Raw genomic sequence first — 12,561 nt, forward strand, 5'->3', positions numbered from 1 at the left:
GACTTTTAAAATGTGAGCTGTTTAATTAGAAGGAGCCAGTCTGCAACACCCAGAACAAACTCTACAGTAATCTGAGAACACCGAGCGATAATGATGTGCAAATGTAAAATCATAGATGGTAGAGATAAGCTGCCTGGTGTAGGGATGGCATCTGTGTTGGGACAGGGAGTATGCAAATGCCCTGCTTAGTTCCCATTCTATTTTCCTACAAACTGAGCGCTGCTTAATGAAACAAATCGTTAGCATGACATCACGTGACCAGAGATGAAGTCATTTCCTATAAGTCCGCAGGATCTGTAAATTCACTCTAACGTTTATAGCTCTCAACGTAGCATTTCCTTCTAAAAATCAGAGTGGCAAATGCCTTCTATGACGTTTGTTCCATGGTTTGGCTCTCAACTATTTCCTTGATGGCCTAAATCAGAATCAATCACTCTCAGTGATTGATCACTTCTTATTCCTTGATCAGTGTTGAGTGCCGCCCTCTACAGGCCTCTAGGAGACACAGCAACGGATCTGACAGCCGGTTCCTGAGCATTTCCATCCTTAGCTTAACAGCTTTGTAAAGTAACACTTGGAACAGAGGGTGACAAAAAATGTCAAACGCACAGTTAGAGGTCTGTGGAGGTGATGTGCGTGGGGGCTTCCTGCAGGGACAGATTGTGGAACTGGAGCTGCTGGGGTCGTCAAGCCTCCTGGCAGGTTGAGTCGTTAGTGCAGGCAGCACATCCGGAGAGCTCTTCAAGAGGGACAGAAAGGCAGCAGAGGCCTGATGACAGACGTCCTGGTGGGCCGGGGGACAATAGGGCCTTTGTTCAAGCGTGCCTTTGGAAGCTGTGATCTTTAGATACTTTTTGTGAGTTCTTTGCTACACTTTGTGCCACTGTAAGAAAGTTTGGCGGCCTGCGGGTCAGGAGCAGATCATAGCGAGATGCAGGAGATACGAGTTCCTTTAATTTGGCTCCTTTTGAAAGACTAGAAGACCCAGAAACACTCAGCTGTCCTGGTCCAAGTCTCGCGAGGGTAAGCACTCAGGACTGTTCTGAAGCTGGTTTAGACCCCTAGGCAAAGGGATCCTCCCTTGGCCATTCTCACCAGGGCATCTCACTCCCGGTGGCCCTGGATACCGAACACAGCCTGAGCTGACTGTTTCCTACAAAGCTGCGGGACTCTCTCGGGTCCACTCTTGCAGCATCCCCATATCAATTTCCCCAGTACAAGACAAAATGCCGGCGTATCTGAGACTGCCAGCTCCTTGGGTTTCTTTTAACTAGGGCACAGTTATGAGCTCTGAAGTCCAGAGGAAAAGGTTCCCTGCCAGGTGTTAACTTTTAAGATTGCAGTGCACGGGGACATTGGAGGTGCGGAAGGTGAACAGAAATGGCACGGAATGCTGCCTGCAAAAGAAACACCAGAGTTGGAGATGTGAGTCTGGATTTTATGCGTGCCTTTCAGTGCAGCTGATGAGAAGGGGAGGACGAGGAAGCGTTGGCAGCATTTTTAGGGCGTTTGCTCCCAACGATTTCAGTCCTAATTTCTTTGAACTTTGAAGAGCGAAGAGTGCAAGCCACCTGTAAGAAAGACAACAGAGGAGGCACCATTGTGAGTGGTGTCCCACTGGAGGCCAGCTCTCGGGGAGGGGGGTGTGCGTTTGCTGCCAAGGGAAGGAAGTCACTAGCCGGGTCCTGAGAGGGTGATTGCATATACCTTCCTGTATACTGCTTTCTTTTTTTCTTTCTTTCTTTTTTATTTTTCTTTTCTTTTTCTTATTTTTTCTTTTTTGGCTGAAAAGAAAACCCACAGGTGTTATAGTTTGAATATGAAGTGTTTTCTTAAAGCAGCGATTCTCAATCTGTGGGTCACAACCCCTTTGGGAATGAATGACCCTTTCATAAGGGTCACCTAAGGCCATACGAAAACAGATAATTGCATTATAGCTCAAAACAGTAGTAAAATTGCAGATATAAAGTGGCAGCAAAGATAATTTTATGGTCACTACAACATGAGGAACTGTATTAAATGACTGAAGCATTACAAAGTCGAGAACCACTGCCTTAAAGGCTCTTATAATCTCCATCTGGTGGTATTATTCTGGAAGGTTCTGAAAACTTTGGTAGGTGGGATGTTGCTGAAGGAAGGAGCTCGCTGGAGGAGCTCTCTCGTGGGGTCCTGGCCCCTGTGCCCCCCCCCATGAAGTGAATAGCTCTCCTGTGCCTGCCAACTAGATCCACCATCAGGAGCTCTCTTGTGGGGTCCTGGCTCCTGTGCCACCCCATGAAGTGAATAGCTCTCCTCTGCCTGCCAACTAGATCTGCCGTCACTGTGCTCCACACAAGCGTGTGGGACCGAGTGTCCACAAATTGAATGCTCTAAAACCTTCAACCAAAGCAACCCTCTTCCTCTTTTAAGTTGTTTGTGAGAGGAATTTCCTCATGGTGAGACAAAATTAACTAATACAAAGATATCAGAGTTTCACGGGGAATGAATTTGGGGTCTGGGTAGACTTGCAGGAAGCAGCAGATTCAGTAGGGACAGAGATCAGGTGGCCTGACTCCTCTTCATCTCTCTCATCTGTTGCATAGGATCTGGATAAATTCCCTGGATCAAATCCTTTGAGATGTGCATACCTTTTCCATTTGAATACCCAGAGTAATATGCACATAAAATAGTAGAACAGAGAAGCTAATGTAAGCATGTCTTCCTTCCGCTTTTAGTATAGACCCGTGAGTCGTATCTCATCTTGTTCGCTCAGAAGCCCACCCAGGAGTTTGTGTTGGGATGCATTGATGGATCCTTTAAATTTCCAGAACATTTATTGTGGGAAACACTCTGTTTGTGCTTTAATGTTCAACTTCCCAACCTTATGGAGCTATTAAACAGTTTTCCTCTTGACATTCAGACACTGTGTGCATAATTGATAAGTCAAGACATTAAAAATTGAACCAACTAAAATCTCACAAACTTACAAGCATTGCTTACAAAATTATTTAACAACACTCCCCAGCACTTTTAATTAAAATAATAAATTTAGCGTGTCAGCCTCTCTTAAATGCTTCCAACACTTAAAAACCATCCAAGTGCACACAAAACATCATAGTGATTAAAAACTACATGTTTCTACTTCACGCAGAGACCGCCCAGACACGGGGGAAGGTAGTGACTGTGTATTAAAGGTGGGTTATTTACAAGTTACTATTTTACATTCCATGTGATTGCTTCCCGGGATTAGGATGTCAAATCATGCAATCCTACAAACACAGATTTCTTCTTGGAAAGGGCAAGTAATCGCATCTGTAGGCTAGGGGTTGCTTATCCTGGTTTGGGATCTTGAAAAGTCTCTCCACATTATTGTATTTAAGCTGCAGTGTGGTCTGACTAAAAATGCATCATCTCTTTCACATGGGTCTGTCTTCTTTCCCATGAACAGAGGTTTTCTTTGAACGCACTGCATCTCCTAGGAAACCAGCAGTTTGCTGTACTCATGAGGACATTTGACTGCTTCTCCTGCAGCGTTATTGGTTCCTTTTTGTGCCATTGGGCAGAACTACTCTTTTTCTATTTTGTCCCAAACTATTCGATGTATTCAAAATGCACTCTCCCTTACAAGACGGAGTATAGAACCCTCCCAGGCATAACACGCTAGCACATATTTAATAGAGGAAGTAGCATCATCTATGTATACAGAGATGATATTACAGTGGCAGAAAATGAAATCTTATCATGTTCATCCATTTATAGCAACTGCTCTCTTGGGAACTGGTTGGGAATTTACGGTCCCTCGCAGATTACATGTGTTTTAATTGATTAAGTTATCAGTTGTATTTGATACTCCGTGAGTTCGGTCAGGAAAAACCGCCTCAGTCCAGTTTCTGAATACTTTCATAGCTTCTCTGGGTACTCCTGAGATCACTTTTGCTTCTGGTTACAGAATAACACCCCAGGTCTGATCTGATTTGACCCTGTGTATATCTTCCCTGTTTCTTTTGGTAGAGAAAAGTATTCGACACAAAATCTTGGCATTAGAGGCACACGGGGGTTGGTAATGGACATGGATACCATAGCCATTGATGCTGCGCTCACTCAGTAACAGGGATGGGAAAATAGTTAACTTGAGGAGTTCATATTAGTGACTGTAATTTAACTTCAGCATTGCTCAGTTATGCTTCTCTACCATAAATATTTCCGATCTGTAACACAGCAACCTACTCAGTTAGCATCTCAACCCCTCATCCCAGCTCCTCACTGGCTTTCACTTTTCTTGTAGCTCACGTTCAAGAAATAAAGATGCTTACCATGTTCACCATTTCTCATTAATCCTCAGGCCTTTGGAGTGTGGAAGAGTGAGGGCAGGTCTGACTTGGCGAAGGCGGCCTGCATCTAGCTGTACCCACTAGAGAGGGAGATAGCTATTTCATGGTGACAGAAAGGCTCAGTCCATGGTGGATGTTTTCCGGAACGAGCTAGACAGGCGCGTTGGGGCTGAAAGAGCTGCTCTTGTCTCTGAGCTCTTCAAGATAACTTTATTCTTTGTTTCTGTATAGCGTGAATTCCTTGAATCCGTGTCCCTTATTTACTGATAATTTGTTTCGCTTCCTGCTGATACGATCACCAGAACGCAGCTGTGGTGATAGGCTGTTAGACAATCTCTCTCTTTCTTTTAGCATTCGGTCTGGAATGGTGTACCAGGCCAGCTGAGAACGAACCTAGGAGATAGAAACCCCTTTAAAAGACCTGTTAGGAAAAAATAATCAAACAACAACAACAACAACAAAAAAACAACCTTGAACTACCAGGAACCTCCCCTTCCCCCCCCCCCCCCCCCCAGATGGTAAGCACTCACAGTACGGGAGAATGCCATGCAGACTTCTGGGCAAGAAAGGATATCAGTGGTGATATCCCATGCCAGTCCCTTTATGCTATAATATCGTCCTCCTAGACAAGATGCACACTGGTGTGTCACTGCAACACATTCCAGGGCTGGGGGCAACCAAAAGTCCTCTTGATTGAGTTTAAGATAACCCACCACCCCAAAGCCACAGTCTCCAGACATTCCTATGTAATTCCTCTTTGGTGGGATTTGGGCATTAATAGTTTTAGTCCTCTGAGGGTTTCATACATGTTTGATCATATTCACCCACTCCTCTAACTCTTCCCAGACCCACCCCCTTCTCTACCCACCCAACTTTAAGTCCCTAGATTTTCCTTTAAGAAAAAAAAAGTTCTTCAAGACGAATTTGTGCTGCTCAGATATCCTTAGAGAAAACCGCTCCTCCCCCAGCAGCTAACAGTTCTCAGTAACTCCAAAGCCAAACGCCCCACTCCATTTGGAATTTCACCTGACTTTGGCTTGCCCAGGTTTTGTGCATTTCCTTTTGTTTTGCAACCCCTCTGCTGGGCCCAAATATGCTCCTGTTGTCGTCACCCACTGCCTCTGGCTCTTAAGCTCTCTCCCTCTCTCTTCTGCAATGGCTCTTGGGCCCTGTGAGGCCAGGCATAGCCTATGAACATTGGTAGCTTAAATCTTCAGCACCCGTAGTCCATCTATTACACGGTGAAATTCAAGCAAGGTGCAAAGCCAGGCTGAGAGTCGGGTGGTTTTTAATTACATCAAAGTTATAGTAACATCTAAACTCTTTTTAAAAAGATTTTATTTATATATTTAGATTATGTGGTTTTGTGCGTATGAATATGGGTTGTGCACGTGTGTGCAGATGCCAATGGAGGCTAGAAGAGGGCATTAGATCCCCTGTTGATATGTTGGCAACATTTTGCCATTATGCCGCTGCCCTTCTGGCCATTGATGACAGCAGCAATCCCAGCTTGACCAATAAACTCGCTCATCCAGGTTTCCCTGTCCTCCTGACCCATCCCTGCTGTCTTGTGGTCTTCTGAAGGTGAACTCGTAAGAAGCAGTCTGCCTCAGATATCTAGGGGTTGTGGCAGCCAGGATGAGTCACTTCACAAATATAGTGTATTTTTCCCCCAGGGAGTGGTGGTGGGTGGAGGCATTTGTAGAATCCACTCTGCTCTAATAGATCATTTAGAACCTGTCACACGTCAGAGAGTCAAGAGACACTAACTAGGCACTGGCTTCCTCCAGGCCAGGCCAGGATTCTCCCTGTCTCTTGTATTGGTGGTGGCTGCTCACAGGTTCTCCTCCTCTGCGATCCCTGCATGACTATCCTGTTCCTCTCTTCCCTCTTTGTTTCTTTTCTTCCTCGTCTCCTTTCTGTTTATAACTCGAGTTTCCTTCTCTCCCTCTTCTTCCTCCAAGGTTTTTCTCTCTACCCTTCTCCCTCCCCACTCGCTCCTTCTCCTTCTTTCTTCCCCCTTCTCTTCTTTTTCTAACTCTTCCTTCACCAGGGTTGTTCTTCCTATGGACCCTTGCATCTTCCTCTGCCTTTCTACTCTCTATGCATCTCCTTCTCTCTGTCTCTTCTGGGCTCCATCTCTCTGGCTCTGACTCACTTTACTTCTTCATACACATCTGCTGTCATCTTGTCCTCCTTTGAAGTCAAACTAGTGGGGTAGGGGACACCAGAGTTGGGTCCTCACACCCCTATAATAGTCTGATAGGACCTTCAGCCAAGTCTAGGAGAGTCCTGCCATCCTATCTTCCTTCACCATGAAGGCCTTGCTATTTCACTCAGTCTCCATCTTCTTCATTCCAAACTCCAGCCTACAGAACCTAGCTTGGGGCCCAACATGTAGACAAGCCTGGGGTTGATGTCCAGGAGTGAGATCTGTCAGGCAGTACACACACTCCACGCACACACACACACACACACACACACACACACGCACGCACGCACGCACACACACACAATACCCACCTTCAGGGTGGTGTGGGTTTGCGGGGACTATTCTGGAAACCACCTCCAGGAATATACAGAGGAGCTAGGGCAAGCCTGCTTCTCCATGGGACCCACCCTCCGCCTCTCAGGGGCTGAGCTTCTGTTCCCTTCTCGTGAGCCTAGTAGGGGGGCAACTGAGAACACAGTTCTACAACGGATGGGGAGCAGCTTGGGCACTGTTTCTATGCCTTCTACATGCAGGGAGAGGAGAAAGTAGGCAATCCAAGGGAAGAGCAGCTCAACCCAGTCCAAGGACCCACATTCTGGGCCCCAGCTTCAGCCTCAGCTCTCAGGTCACAGGCATAGCTTGCTCAATGCTAGGATGTCCCCCGAGGACGGCATTATTACACAAGTTCATTGTTGTGTGAACATAACGGCACACACTTGCACAAACCTGGATGGGGAAGGCCTGTCATCTGATGTGGCTTCTTGATGTCATCAAAAGGTGCAATAAAGAAGATGGACGAGGCCCCTGCCACCATAACTCAGAACACTGATTTCCATGAACTGTTTTATAAGTAGAGGGAGTCCATGCTAAAGTCATGATTAAAAGTGCAGTTCGAAAATACAAAAGGCAGACATGATCGTTTATTATGACTAGCACATGTTTGCACTGTACAAAACTATGGGCACTATGCACTTACATGTACATAACCATGTGGTTACATGTACATAACTATGGGCACTACGCACTTACATGTACATACCTATGTGGTTACATGTACATATCTATGGGCACTATGCTCTTACATGGTGAACCGTATTACTGGTTTGTTCACACCGGTGTCAACACACACACATGTGAGCATAGGTTTCACAATGATGCTGGCTCCAGCTCTCTGATGGTCTTATTTTATACACGGTCCACAATTGGCAGAAGCATCCTCATGCAGCTCACACCTATAATTGAGAACAGGCTGGAAATGAGTCCTCACTCCCTTCTTCCAGATTTAGTAGTATTGCTGAGACTGGAGACCTTCCAGTCTAGAATGAAGGAGCAGAATATGTGATTGAAATGCAGCAGACTCTGAACGAGGCACCTTCCCTCTGTCTTTTTTATTGCATTCTTCCAGAAAAAAAAATGAAGCGGGCGAGGTTGATGAAGTTCAGAGAGGCTAAGTGATGGATCAAGATCACACAGCATAGTGTGAGGGAGCTGTCCAGCTTGCTTTAGTCCTCTGGGGCTTTGAGTCCTAGCAAGGTCGCCTGTGGCCCTGACACACTAGAGGTGGAGCCAATATCCTTACTGTGATGCAGATGCAATCATCTAACCCAGTGGCTCCCAGGCCTACACTCACTGGCTGGTTGGCTAAAATGTCAGCATTGTTCCATGGAGTGAATTATTATGGCTCCCCTGTCAGCTTTCACCCCCATTTGCCCAGTAAAGCCACTGAGTACCCTTCCAGGTTACTACGTCATTATAGCAAGGTGGAAGGGCGGGTCCCACCTTTCGCTCTGGCCCGAAGGTTGAACAGCTCATGGACTTGCTCTCTTTGTGACTAGTGTGTGCTTTGTGTAGAGTAACTAAGAGCTAAAGGTGACGGCGACTGGTCTGCCCCTCAGAAATGCAGCTGGCAAGTTCCTGCCGCCAAGATATCTTAGCTGTCCTGGCAGCTCATGGATTTGATTGCTATGCATTTTCTGAGGTGAGTCCACCCCCACACTTAAAAAATTTCTTCACATCATTTCTAGACTTAATTTATGTTGCTTGCAAATAATTTTTTTAAATAAGGCCAATTCAGCTACCACCATGCTGCAGCTGCATCGAATTGTCTTGCTGAGGTCTGAGCGAGCCAGGCTAGGTTCACTCTGTGCCCTTGGAATAGCTGGCTTGCTGGCATATCTAAGCCCCCACTGACGAGCATTTTCAAACGGAGATGCAAACTGCAATTTAGAAATTGGTCAAGGTGAGACATGGAATGGGGGACCGAGAGAGAGACAGAGTCACGGGGTGGGGGACCAAGAGAGAGACAGAGAGAGCAGAGGCAAAGACAGAGAATTGAACAGGAGTGAAAGGTAAATGTTTCCCTTCAACCTTCCTACCCTACATGGTGTTCCAGAAGTATACTCAGGAACTCTGCTAGGCAAGTAGGGGCGAAAGCTGGCAGAGGGAACCTTAGGAGCACACAGCATGGGACCAGCATTGAAATCTTGGCCAGAGAGAGGCGGGGGGGGGGGGGGTTCTTTTAATGGTAGCCTGGAGACAGATCTCAGTCTCATCTCAGGAGCCCTGCAGATGTTCACATCCATCTATACTATGGATGGTGACCTGCTTTGCTCAGAGACCCCTGATTAATTGCATCTAAACACATTGCCCTCGACATATAGCCTGGTATAAGACCAGATGGCTGTGCTTCAAGTTGTGCCAAATTGGCACACAAAATTCACCAACCCAGTCTACACGCCACAGGAGAAGATTCACCATTAAACATATACAGCTGCATGTGCATGGGTTGTGCAACTGTCCAGTCATAGGAAGCTTCTGTCACTCACGGAGGCACTGGCCCTTCAGAACCCAGTCCCCACCGTTCCTGTGTATTGTGCCTGCTGTGGCCCCTCTGTGCCTGCTGTGTTCTCCCTCTGCCTGAACACTGTTAAGCTCTACCACTCCCCAAAAATCACTCTTCTGTGCTGGCGTCCTTGAGTCCCACACCCCAAGATACCCAATCCCATGCAAAGTGAGTTAATCTTCCTACATGGCGTGACCTCTGCTACCAGCAGCATCTGCCTCTTAGCACACCCCTCAACAAGCAAAAAACAAAGAACAAGTCACCTTTTAATAGTGTCTGTTATTTGCTGTTATTTGTTTTTCTTCTTCACAACTATAAACCCTGGGGATGACATAGGCTCTTGAAATTGACATCGTAGTTTACTAACCTGTGTGTGTTGCTGGGGATACAGTTCACAGACTTCATCACCTTTTCATGGGGATTTGGTAAGTGTCAAGAGCCATGACATGAGGAAGGGCTTTCCTTGGGGTAGAGAGGCCTTTATTGTCTTCCTGATACAGATAGGAGCTTGCTGAACAAACCTTGGGTTTATTGGGAGCAGGAAGATAGAAAAATGGCACCAAAGAAAGCTTCCTTGGGCTGGAGAGATGGCTCAGCGGTTAAAAGCACTGACTGCTCTTCCAGAGATCCCGAGTTCGATTCCCAGCAACCACATGTTGGCTCACAAACACCTATAATGAGATCTGGTGCCTTCTTCTGACCTACAGGCAGGATACGGTATAAATAAATAAATAAATAAATAAATTTTTAAAAAGAAAGCTTCCTTCACTCAAGAATTTCCAATGCTTCCATGTGAAACAGTAAAACAAAGCAAAACTAAAACAACATATTGTGTGTACAAGAAGGTGGACTGTAGGTGCACATATCCATCCATCCATAGAGCCACTCATCCATTCATCTATACATTCATCCATCTATCCATGCATGCATTTATGCATCCATGTATCCATCCATCCATTCACAGCTTACTGTATGCAGCCCAGGAGGCACCAAGCCCAGGGATCCACACTCAGCTCAGCAATAAGCAGTCATTGCGGGCATCGTGCATCTCTGACCAGAGAGGAAGGTGTTATAAAACAGGGAAAGGCTTCTGGGTGGGGGTGTGGGGGAGGTGCACCAGAATGTGCAGAATCCAGGACCAGAAGAAAACATTTGGTAGAAAGCAAGAAAAGGTGTGTTGGGAACGTAAACTGGGGGCAAGATAGCATCCGTGTGAGCAGAAATGCCTTTAAGAACCCATATCATCAGGCCCCACAGCTCACTGAGGATTTCTTGTTCTTCTCTGTGGACAGTGTGTCGAGGAGCCAACCAAGCCAGCATGACTGTGCCAAGACTCACACAGTCACAGTAACTTAGCAGGAGACTCTCACTAGCAATGAAGAGGAGGCCTGTGTCTGCTCCCCCAAGCCTGAAGGGCACTGGTAGGGCAGATGGAAGACTCATCTCCAGGCTCCACCATAGTGACTGAACAGCCCGGGAGTTCAGAAGCATAAGAAGAGGGTAAGACAGTTCGATCCATCACCTCAGCAGTGCCCCCGACAAATAAGACTGCTTGCCAGAAACAGCAGAGATGCCCTGTGAGAAGGAAAGCCAGGATTGTGTATCTGTGAGCTGAAAAGAAATGAGGTTGTCTGGTGGCTGCCAGAACCTGGTCAGGGCATGGTAGGGGTGACCATCCTGGGCTAATGGCCGCTGTAAGGACAAAGGCCCCAAGCTACAGGATTGTCTCTTCTCCATCTTACCCTAGCCTGCTCGATATATCCTTCTCTTCGATTGCATGTGGTATCTCACCCAAGGGTGGTTCTGAACAGACCACTACAGAAAACTGTGCATCATCTGGGACAGGGACTCCAAACCTAGCCCCGTGCTTGTCTCTGGAACACTCCTGAACATGCCTCTCTTGTGAATCACTGGGGAGATATACAGGCTTAAACATGGAGGAAGGTGCCTTCAGAACTGCCGGGAGCTGGAGCCCAAGACCAGACCCAGTCCCAGAAAGTCGGGTTAGTTACTGGGTCTCCATGAACCTTGGGAGGACCAGGGTCTCCTCTCCTCCTGTGCCAGAGCCATGCCAGGGGTCCTGAGACATTTGCAACATTCAGGAAGCATGAGTTACACAGTTACACACAGAAGAAGACAGGGCTCTGAGAGACCTTGGCCCATTGCTGAGGAGTTTACCTACCCCCTACCCCTTGCTGGTGGTGGGAGTGAAGGGGATAGTTTTTCTCAACCACCTTTAGGCCAACACTAACATGTGAGAAGTGAATTTCTTTTTTGCTTCTTCTATTTTTCTTTCACTTGGCATTTCCCAAGTGTTTGTCAATCAATTCCTTACCAAGGCTGTTTGAGGCAGGTGACCAGTCATTCTTCTACTCTGAGGTCACGGCGTTTGGCAGGTGTTAGAAACCTTCAAATTGATACATCAGGAGCCATGACTGGTACTGCACGGCTGTGGGTCACCTGACGAGTCTCTCTGTTCACACTCCGGCTGCAGAGTGAAGATTTACAAACAAACTCACACTAATGAGGAAGGTATTTGTTCAAAGGCCTCTTAGGGCAACCAAAGTTGGGACGATCAATGGCGTTGGCCAAGGAGGTGCTCTTGAACCTCAATCTGGCTTCTCGGCTGAGCATTCTACTTCTGTGAAGGGATAGAAGAGGCTCTAACCAAGTGGCACAGGGATCCTTCTGTGCTCAGAAAGACAAATGTAGCATGATTAATAAAAACCCAGATACTGACACTGGGGTTCAACCTGAAGGTCAGAAAGGACAACAGCCAGTCACTGACTTTTACCTCTACTTCAGTCTGAAATGGTGAGTCTGCCTCCAAGAATCCTCAGGATAGGACTACCTGAGAGCTGTCTCCTCCAGTCTTATAATCTATTTCTGTGCTGAGATTAAAGGCGTATACCACTACCTCCTAGTTTCTGTGGCAAACTAGTGTGGCTACTGGGATTAAAGGTGTGTGTCACCACTACCTGGTCTGTAAGGTTGACGAGGGTGGCTCTTTTACTTTCTGATCTTCAAGCAAGCTTTACTTATTAAAATAAAAACGAAATATTACTACATACATCCATATCATACCATACCATACCATACATCTTAACTGATGTTGGCTACACAAATCCACAGTGAGACATGGCTCAGAACTACATGCCCAGCCAAGTGGGAACCAGCAAGATTAGTGAGAGCTGAGC

The 12,561-nt window shown here is 46.6% G+C and overlaps 1 protein-coding gene across 2 annotated transcripts in view; it reads left to right on the top strand.

Moving 5' to 3' along the window:
- Kcnip1 (potassium voltage-gated channel interacting protein 1) overlaps nucleotides 1–12,561 on the top strand; it is a 378,573-nt gene that overhangs the window by 132,890 nt on the left and 233,122 nt on the right. The window lies entirely within an intron of this gene.

This window comes from Myodes glareolus, chromosome 9 (genome assembly GCF_982192425.1).
Source record: "Myodes glareolus chromosome 9, mMyoGla1.1, whole genome shotgun sequence".
NCBI classification, from domain to species: domain Eukaryota; kingdom Metazoa; phylum Chordata; class Mammalia; order Rodentia; family Cricetidae; genus Myodes; species Myodes glareolus.